Source organism: Triticum urartu, chromosome 6, assembly GCF_003073215.2.
Source record: "Triticum urartu cultivar G1812 chromosome 6, Tu2.1, whole genome shotgun sequence".
In the NCBI taxonomy this organism is placed as follows: domain Eukaryota; kingdom Viridiplantae; phylum Streptophyta; class Magnoliopsida; order Poales; family Poaceae; genus Triticum; species Triticum urartu.
The window spans coordinates 416,544,123-416,555,288 of NC_053027.1; positions in this window are offsets into that span (position 1 = coordinate 416,544,123).

The following is an 11,166-nucleotide window of genomic DNA, read 5'->3' on the forward strand; positions in this document are numbered from 1 at the left end:
TTTTCATCTGACGCTTCAGCCAGTCATGATGCCTATCCTGTTTCTGATGAAGAGCCACAACAAGCTCTCGGTCGTTGAGAACACGAGTGCGCTTCTTGGGTCTTGGAGCAGTTGTACTATCGGTGGCTTCAGTGGACGTAGGGTGTGGTTCACGTGTAGTGCCAGCCAAAGGATACACCCGAGTGACTGCTTCAACTCCTTCAATGTTCTGCGAGAAACTCTGATGCTCTGCATTCTGAAGACTTAGAGGTTCCTTTGCAGGCTCAGGATAGATGGCTTCAGTAGAGATATCCACATCAGGCAGAAAAATCCTATGATTGCGAGCAGATGGCTGATATGAGATATCGGAGTGAAGTTTAATTAGCCGCATTACCCATGGGGCGTAGAACTTCAAGCCAAACAGATCAGAGCCTGATGCAGCAAGTTGGCGGATGAATAAGTCCTGTGCATTAAAGCATTTTCCATGAAGAATATAGAAGTCCAAAGTCTTCATTGCACCCTCAAGCTTGGCATTTGGAGAGTGCCCCTTGATGGGCTAGAGAGTTCGCCTGATGATGTGATAGATGGTTCTTGGCAAATACTCAAGGTCTTCAACGAAGAACTCCATGGGATAAGCAGCATCTTGGGGCAATGGCTTCATCATGCTGAGCATCTGACTCATATCAGGTTCATGCCTCTTAAAGATGCTCTCAATAGCTTCACTATGCAGCTGACAGCCATGCTCGTAGAGATCGCCTGGAGTGGGCAAGCCAGTGAGCTCAATGATGTCAAATGCATTGGCTTCGTGATGAACGTTTCCAGTCATCCACTCCAGGACCCAAGTCTTCGGATCTCTGCTGTACCCATGGATGTGAAGTGTGGCATAGAATTGGAGCAGCATCTCTTCATTCCAATGCTCTTCATCAGTAACAAACGGCAGCAGTCCAACTTCCTTGAAGCAATCCAAAGCTTCTTCCAGACAGGGCAGACCAGCTATGGCTTCAATGTCAAGGCGCTTGTGTGGGAAGATGCGACCTTGGTTGTAAAGAATGCACGAGTAATAGCTTCACTGAGGATAGCTCCAGAACCGATCAGATGATATCCTTTCCCTTGAGTAGGGGTTCCTGGAGCTATCGAAGAATGTGTTGTCTGCCCTAAAGCCATTGATATTGAAGGAGCCAGGTGCTGATGCAGGACCTGGGAACCTTGGCAATCTTGGGATTGGCTTCTGTACCTGAGGCCTGTGCTCAACATGATAGTCGAACTGTGGACCGGCAGCAGACTCAGGAACAGAAGTGGCAGGATCAGTGGCTTCGCTGTCTTCTGAAGCCTTTGTTGGGGAGGGCTCCACATTAGCTTCATTGGTGGTTGTGGCAGCCTCAAGATTTTCATCCTCCACTTGACGAGCTGGAGGGTCGGTCACAAGCACGTTCTCCTTGAGAACTGCTTCTTGGTGGGACAGGGGAACTTGTGGGACTTCTTCTTCCGCGGCTGATGCAGCCGGATTGTCTTTAGCAGAGACTTGAGGCCTTGGACCTTTGCGAAGCCTGCGCAACACGGGCGATGCCTGTGGAGTTTGAGTGGGCTGGGCCTCATAGTCTTCTTCCTCTTATGGGCGATCCGCCCATGAAGCATCCTGTGCAATTGGCGTCAGTGGACGACCAATGCTGATGAGTTCGCTGTTCTCACGTTGAGGAAGGACTGCACCATCTTCTACATGGTCCTGTTGACCAATGTCTTCAGCAGTGATTGGATCAGCTACTGGAAAGTCTTCAGCTTCATGAGCCTCTGTGGAAGCAGGCTCATGGATTGTCAGTTGTCGTTCAGCTTCAAGATAGACCATCGAAATAGGTTCAACTATCAAAGGCTCTATGGGAGCAGCCCAATCTTTCTTGGTCTTCCTCTTCTTCTTGGAGGGGGCAGTAGGAGAGGCTTCAGAGTGTTTCCTCTTCCTGGCTTCAGCCTCAGCAGTCCTTGTCTTCTTGAGCTCTAAAGTGGTTGACCGGCTTTTTGGCTTCGAGCCAGTCAGTCTAGTTGGGAAGACAATCAGAACTGCTTCCTGCCTTGGTGCTTCGGGTTCAGCCGTAGCAGGCTTCTTCTTCTTTGCGGCCATCCTGGGGTCGATGCCAGGATGCCCAAGGGCCTTGCGCTTCTCAGCCTCGTTGTAGGCTTGCACACATCTTTCAGCCAGAGTCTACATGTGCTCACGCGAACCCTGAGCTTCTGCATGTTTCTTTACAAAGGCTTCCTTGAGCTCGTGCATCATACTCTTGAAGTTCTTTACTTCCTACACGCTGAGCCTGGCCATATGCTTCTTGAACTGAGCCTTTTCATAGTCAATCTTTTGTTTAGTTCAACAATGCGCTGGGCAATAGCGAGCTCTGAAGCAATGGCGCCTTGGAAGGCGACACTTAGGCCAATGGGTAGCTGCATATCTTCAAAGCTGATGTTTGGCGTGTCAAACCACTCATCAATGAAGTTGTGGATGATGGCGACATCAAAGAGAGGCAGATCATTGAAGATTTATGCTTCTTCTTTTCTCTTATGAGTTGCTCAAGAGCGTCATCTGCTAGATCTTCATCACTTGACAGATCAATGTCGTCATTGCACAGAATGGCAGCAGTAGTTAGCTCTTGTCCGGTGTGTGGCAGAGGCATCTTGGCCTTCTGGGGCTTGGAGATGCGAGATAAGTCTTCGGACTGCACACTGTCTTCAGGAGGTGCAGTTGCCAGTGGCTTCGCCCATGAGATTTTTGGTGAAGGGGCAGGCTTTGAAGCTTTAGACTTCTTCAACTGCTTTGGCTTCGGCACTGCATGCGCTTCTTCTGATTCAGCGTCAGCTGCAGGCTCATTCACTGCAGTCCCTTGAACTAATATGCGGGTGATGAGGCCTTCAAGGTTGTAGAAAGGACCAATGACATTGGGTTCTGCATGTCGTGTGCCATCTGCCCTTGGTGCTGAGGGACCAGGGTTGTAGTCTAACCCCAAAGTCTTCTTGTTCTGCTTCACTGAGTTCTGGGCAAACTGGAAGTTGCGCTTGAACAGATTGTCGTCACGACACCATAGTAGTGACGATGGGTGTGCATCAGCAGGCTGTGGCCCACGGACCATGCAGGGATAGAAGCCTTGTTCAATGGCTTCATCTCTGGACCTGGGCAGAAGATTCTTGTATAGGATGTCTCCCCACGGTCTCTTGATGGCATTTTTCTCAGCATATTCTTGGGTCACAAACCGGTATTTGAACCATTGTTCTGCCCAATATCTTCAAATCCACTGGATTCGGGTCTTGCGCAGATTATAATCCTCTTCAGGGTCTGTCTTGTAAAGTTTTGAGAGGTCATCAGGCAGATCTCTTGATGTTCCGCCATGACGTTGTCTGCCACCCTTCCTTGCTGCTTTATCTGAAGCCATAAACTTTAACTTGAAAGGCTTCAACACGTTCAAAGGCTTCAAAGGTTTTCGCTTGCTGGACCAACAGGAACTGGCTTCGGGAGAATTTATGTGATGCTGTAAGAATTCTGCAAATGAATGCATACTATGAGAACCAAAGGATTCTCCCACGGACATGTACCTGTGACAGCATTAAGGTGCGAGGGAAGGGGAAGAGGTCATATGCATTCTCAGAAGATTTTTAAGATAAATCAGTTTAGAAGACATTGACCTCATCGTGCGAAGACATTCACTCATAGATAAGGAGTTGGTTCCAGATTTGTACGAATCCACAGATCAGTACAAGTGAGGAATCTAACTACTTTGTGAAGCACAAGTGAATATACTAGGCATGTTATGAGATGCAGTATGAGAGAGATCTAACTTGTGTGAATAGAAACTGCTTGTGGTAGAAAGTGACAAATCCATAGGATCAACGGTGCTGTAAAAAGGAAGTTTTATTTACCACACTAAGAACTGCTAGACGAAGTGGAAGATGAGGCCGAGCAGTTCGATCTTCCGTGCCCTAACTTGGCGACAGAGGACACCTACGACGACGGCGGAGAGTACGATGTCCGCGGTCGGTGTGAAGACGGTGTCGGAGAGGTTGCGGCAGCGAAGCGCTTCGTCGCCGGCGTCGTCGAGGGCTAGCGGTGGCGCTAGGGTTCGTGCGAGAGTGGAAGAAGAGATAATGACCGCTGTGAAGTGTGTATTTATAGGTACAGGGGCGGCACTGCGCTATTACACAGGTGCCCCTGGCGATTCGCATCTGAGGAACACATGGCCATTATGCGGAATTTTGGGGTTTGTTCCATGTCCCACGCACGCCTTGATTGTCGGGTGGTCGTTCCTACTTCTCCGGGAGGAATGAGCATTGAAAACGGACTTAATGGTTGTCTCTGTATCTTCTGCTGACAAGGACGCATAGAAGACATTCGACAGTTTCAATAGAATGCATATGATTTGGAGAGATAGAATTTGAGATAGAAAGCATAGAGAGGTTAGGGTCCGATCACATTCACTTAGTTCAAAAGATTCAACAAGAAGACATAGCTATAAGTGAATGCTGTAGAGGACAGAACACTAATATATATATCTCTATAGTCAACATAGTGAAGATAATCATGAAGATAAGTTGAGATCGAAGCCAAACCAAATGTGAAGACATTGCAAGGTAACGCCATGAGTGAAACACTTCAAAATAGAACGTTTGGTGGTGGCGTTACCCACCGTATAGGAAGTATTAGACCCAGACACGGTGCACAATTATCGTGGCGCTCCGAAGTCAAATTCCACATTAATGTATTCACACTTAGAATGTATGTCTTCATTGATTGAAGATATACTTTACTTCGTGTGTTGCACATCTAAGTCATCAATATGCATAAGGGTTAGGATGTGTGCCTGATCACAGGACATTTGAGGATTCCAGGATATTTAGCTCACACCGTAACTTGCAAAATCTCTTCTCATCCAAGGGCTTGGTGAAGATATCTGCCAATTGCTCTTCAGTATTGACGTGTATGATATCAATGTCTTCCTTCACAACATGATCTCTGAGAAAGTGATGACGAATTTCAATGTGCATTGTCTTCGAGTTCTGAACTGGGTTGTTGGCAATCTTGATGGCGCTTTCGTTGTCACAGTAAAGTGGCACTTGCTTCAGATGAATTCCATAGTCCTTGAGTGTTTGCTTCATCCACAGAAGCTGAGCGCAGCAAGATCCAGCAGCAATGTATTCAGATTCAGCAGTGGAGAGAGATACACAGTTCTGCTTCTTTGAAGACCAACATACAAGTGATCGTCCCAGAAAGTGACATGTGCCTGATGTAGACTTGCGATCAACTTTGTCACCAGCATAATCAGCATCCGAGAATCCAACCAGATCAAACTCTGAGCCCTTTGGATACCATAATCCTAGAGTTGGGGTGTGAGCCAAATATCGAAGAATTCGCTTCACAGCTAAGTGATGCGACTCCTTTGGTGCCGCTTGAAATCGAGCACACATGCAAACACTAAGCATAATATCTGGCCTAGATGCACATAGATAAAGTAAAGAACTAATCATGGAGCGGTATACCTTTTGATCGAACTCTTTACCATTGTCGTCGGAACCCAGATGATGTTTGGCTGGCATTGGTGTTGTGAAGCCTTTGCAGTCTTGCATACCAAACTTCTTCAGGTAATCTTTAAGATACTTCTCTTGAGATATGAAGATGCCGTTGCGTTGTTGTCGTATTTGAAGACCAAGGAAGAACTTCAGCTCCCCCATCATGGACATCTGATATTGCTCTTGCATCATATATCCAAACTCTTCACTGTACTTCTGATTGGTGCAGCCGAAGATAATGTCATCCACATATATTTGGCACACAAACAGTTCACCATCATATGTCTTCGTGAAGAGAGTGGGATGTAGGGAACCAGGTATGAAGCCTTTGCTCTTCAGGTAGTATTTGAGTGTGTCATACCAGGCCCGAGGGGCTTGTTTGAGGCCATACAGTGCCTTGTTGAGCTTGTATACCATGTCAGGATGTTTTGGATCTTCAAAGCCAGGCGGTTGTGCAACATACACTTCTTCTTCAATCTTGCCATTGAGAAAAGCACTCTTCACATCCATTTGATATAGAAGTATGTTATAATGATTCGCATATGCCAGCAGTATGCGTATGGCTTCAAGTCTAGCCATAGGAGCAAATGTTTCATCGAAGTCGATGCCTTCCACTTGAGTATATCCTTAAGCAACGAGACGAGCTTTGTTTCTGACAACTTGACCATGCTCATCTTGCTTGTTTCGGTATATCCATTTGGTGCCTATTATATTGTGCTTCCGTGGATCAGGACGCTTTACTAGTTCCCACACATTATTTAGCTCAAATTGTTAAAGCTCTTCTTGCATAGCTTGAATCCATTCAGGTTCCATGAAGGCTTCTTCAACTTTCTTGGGTTCTGTTATTGAGACGAATGCGAAGTGCCCACAGAAATTTGCTAGCTGAGTTGCCCTTGAACGAGTGAGTGGACCGGGTGCATTGATGCTATCAATTATTCTTTCAATCTGCACTTCATTGGCAACGCGAGGATGTACAGGGCGAAGACTTTGCTCTTGCTGATCATTGTCATTGTTAGAAGGAATGTCTTCAGGCTGAGCATTGTCTTCATGTTGATCAGGTGCTGAGATGATAAGTTCTTCTTCAGGATGAGCTTCAAAAGGTATAATTTCTCCAGTTCCCATTAGCTTGATTGATTCACTAGATGGAACTTCATCTAGCACATTTGGCAGTTGCTCTCTTTGGGAACCATTGGTCTCATCAAACCGCACATCCACTGTTTCAACCACTTTGTAATGAAAGATATTGAAGACTCTGTAGGACTGCGAATCCTTTCCATATCCAAGCATAAAACTCTCATGTGCTTTTGGTGCAAACTTTGAGGTGTGATGTGGGTCCTTGATCCAGCATCTGTCGCCAAATACTCTGAAGTAGCTGACATTTGGCTTCTTGCCAGTAAGGAGCTCATAAGATGTCTTGTTCAGAAGCTTGTGAAGATAAACACGATTGATTGTATGGCATGCAGTATCAATGGATTCAGGCCAGAATTTTCTTGGGGTCTTGTATTCATCTAGCATCGTTCTGGCCATCTCAATGAGTGTTCTGTTCTTGCGTTCAACGACGCCATTCTGCTGTGGCGTGTACGGGGCTGAGAATTCATCTGTGATGCCCAAGGTATCAAGATATGTATCAAGGCCAGTGTTCTTGAATTCAGTGCCATTGTCACTTCTGATATGCTTTATCTTGGCGCCATAATTGTTCATAGCTCGATTGGCGAAGCGTCTGAAGACATCCTGCACTTCAGTCTTGTAAAGGATTATGTGCACCCAAGTATATCTAGAATAATCATCAACAATAACGAAGCCATAGAGGCAAGCAGTAGTAGTAAGAGTTGAGTAATGAGTGGGACCAAAAATATCCATGTGAAGCAGTTCGAAGGGTCGAGTAGTGGTCATGATTGTCTTCGAGGGATGTTTGGCCCTCGTCATCTTCCCTGCTTCACAGGCACCGCATAAGTGATCCTTCTTGAACTTGACGCCCTCGATGCCTATGACATGCTTCTTCTTCGCAAGGGTGTGGAGGTTCCTCATGCCAGCATGCCCAAGCCTCCATTGCCAGAGCCAGCATTCTGAAGCTTTTGCTAGAAGACATACGGCAAGCTGTGGTCCTGCTGAGAAATCTACCACATACAAATCATCTTTTCGATACCCTTCAAATACTAGAGACTTGTCAGATTCCATTAGTACAAGGCAAGGACATTTTCCAAATATTACGATCATGTTCAAATCGCAAAGCATTGAGACAGACATTAAGTTGAAGCCAAGGGATTCAACAAGCATGACTTTATCCATGTGTTGATCCCTTGAGATTGCAACTCTACCTAGACCCAATACCTTACTTTTACTAGTGTCAGCAAATGTGATGTGGCTCTTGTCGAATGGACGTAAGGTTGAGTCCATAAGAAGGCTTCTTTTGCCAGTCATGTGATTTGTACACCCACTATCAATAATCCATTCTGAAGACGCTGGTGTCGTACCCTACAGTGCAGTTAGGGGGATAGGCTTCACCAAGAGCATTGTGAAGCAAAAACATTTGACGAACCAATGGGTTATGAAAGCTTAGATCCAGATTAGGACTAATAGGGAGAGTAGCAAGCGATTCAGGAACGAAGTACATAGTAAGACCATTCGGGCATTTGATCTTGCGCCCTACAAGATGTTTAAGGTCCCCAGCAATAGCGTCAGACGATTTTGGTTTTCTGCTGGAGACCTTTCCCTGCAAAAAAGAGTTAAGCTTTCTTAGCCACCCACATCTTCAAGGGTGGCTTAGAAGCAATAAGTCTAAGTGCAGCATCTTTGAATTTTGGCTTTGGAGCCCTAGCAAACAGTCTTGCAGGCGGACAATAGTACTCATAAGAATAAGCAGAATAGTTCTTGGTCTTATGAACATGGCGGTTTGATGAACCACTCTCATATTCATATGCCTGAGTATGGTTTCCCTACAAAACATTTGGGTTAGTGCGACTCAGGTGAGTCCTCTGTCTGTATGAAGCCTTTGGACCGTATGAAGCCTTTGGTCTGAGGTTTGTCTTCTTCACGTGAGGTGTCATGATGACATTCACAGGAAGATTCTCCAGACACCTTTTCGGAACCCAGATCTTCTTCATAGGTGGTCCATTCCTGCAGTTAGTACCAATGTACCTGGCAAACACTTCACCATTCTGATTCTTAAACAGTATATAGTTTGCATCAAAGGATTCATCAATGATAATGGAGTTAGCACAAGTGAAGCCAGATAGATTGGATGGATCTGCTGAAGGTTCCTTTGCAGCAACCCACATGGTTTTGGGGTACTGCTCAGGTTTCCAGTAAGAGCCATCAGCATTCATTTTCCTTACGAACCCAACACCCTCTTTCCTCGGGTTTCGGTTCAGAATCTGCTTTTTGAGGACATCACATAGTGTTTGATGCCCTTTAAGACTTTTGTACATCCCTGTTTCAAGCAATGTCTTCAACCTAGCATTCTCATCAGCCATAGCAGTGGTATCCTCAGCAGAGGGGTTAGTTACCACATCAACAGTTGAAGATATTGCAACAGTAGTAGCAGTAGAACATTCAGCAACAGAAGTAGCATTATCACGCTCAATGCATTTAAGACATGGTGGTTCAAATCCTTCCTGAGCGGAACTGATCTGTTTGGTGCGAAGTGACTCGTTTTCCCTTTGAAGATCTTCATGAGCCGCTCTCAATTTCTCAAGATCTTGCTTCCTTCGAAGATAATCATAGGAAAGCTTTTCATGAGTTGTTGAGAGAGTTTCATGACGACTTTCAAGTTCCTGATACTTAACGTGAAGAGTTTTTATGTCTTCAATTAAGGATTCAGATCGAGTCATTTCAGCACCTAACAGATCATCGCTTCTGTCTAACAGTTTTTGAATATGTTCCATAGCTTTCTGTTGTTCAGTTGCAATTTTAGCAAGTGTTTTGTAGCTGGGTTTTGAATCACAATCAGAGTCATCGTCACTAGATGTTTGATAGTGAGTAGTGCGTGTGTTTACCTTGGCACCGCGTGCCATGAAGCAGTAGGTAGAAGCGGAGTAGTCCTTGTCATTTGCATCGGTGTCGGTGACGAAGTCATTGTCTTCAGTATTGAAGATGGACTTGGCAACGTATGCTGTAGCCAGACTTGCGATGCCTGAATCGGACTCCTCCTCAGACTCCACCTCCACCTCCTCAGAAGCGGACTCCTCCTCTGAATCCATTTCCTTGCCAACAAATGCACGTGCCTTTCCAGATGAACTCTTCTTGTGTGATGAAGACTTTGAGGAAGACTTGGAAGAAGGCTTTGAGTATTTCTTCTTCCTCTTGTCGTTAGAGTCATATTCCTTGGTCTTCTTCTTCTTTTTGTTCTCATTGTCCCACCGTGGACACTCAGAGATGAAGTGGCCAAGTTTCTTGCACTTGTGACATGTTTTCTTCTTGTAGTCATGAGCAGAAGCTTCATCATTCCTTGAGCTTGACCGGGAGGACTTTCTGAAGCCTTTCTTCTTGGTGAATTTTTGGAACTTCTTGACAAGCATAGAAAGTTCCCTTCCAATGTCTTCAGGATCATCAGAACTGTTGTCAGATTCTTCTTCAGATGAGGAGATAGCTTTGGCCTTCAAGGCACAAGTTCGCCCATAGTTTGGACCGTAGATATCTCTTTTCTCAGAAAGCTGAAACTCATGTGTGTTGAGCCTCTCAAGTATGTCAGACGGATCGAGTGTCTTGAAATCAGGACATTCTTGAATCATCAGGGCTAGGATGTCAAACGAACTATCAAGTGATCTCAGTAGTGTCTTGACGACTTCATGTTTGGTGATCTCAGTAGCGCCGAGGGCTTGAAGCCCATTTGTGATGTCAGTGAGTCGGTCAAATGTGTGCTGGACATTCTCATTGTCATTTCACTTGAAGCGGTTGAAGAGGTTGCGAAGGACACTGATTCTCTGATCTCTCTGGGTTGAGATGCCTTCATTGACCTTGGAGAGCCAGTCCCAGACCAGCTTGGATGTCTTCAAAGCACTCCCACGGCCGTACTGTCCTTTGGTCAGATGACCACAGATGATATTCTTGGCAGTAGAGTCCAGTTGAATGAATTTCTTGACATCAGCAGCAGTGACACCTTCTCCAGCCTTGGGAACGCCGTTCTCGACGACATACCATAGGTCGACGTCAATGGCTTCAAGATGCATGCGCATCTTATTCTTCCAGTAGGGATATTCAGTTCCATCGAAGACGGGGCACGCAGCGGAGACTTTAATTGTCCCTGCAGTCGACATAGCTAAAACTCCAGGTGGTTAAACCGAATCACACAGAACAAGGGAGCACCTTGCTCTGATACCAATTGAAAGTGCATTATATCGACTAGAGGGGGGGTGAATAGGCGATTTTTATGAAAGTCTTCAAAACGTAGAAGTTATGAAGACAAACGATAGAAATAAACCTATTACCATGCAGCGGAAGGTAGACTACACTAGGCAAGCCATAGTCAAGTATTCAATAGAGTGAAAGCACAATGACTTAATAGCAGCAATGTAGTAAGGATCAGGTAGGAAGATATTATGAAACCATACAGAACATGCAGTCACTCAGTGAAGACAAAAGATAGTGCAAACATACAATGACTTCACAGGGAGCAACAATAAGTAAAGGGAAGGGAAGATGAAACCAGTG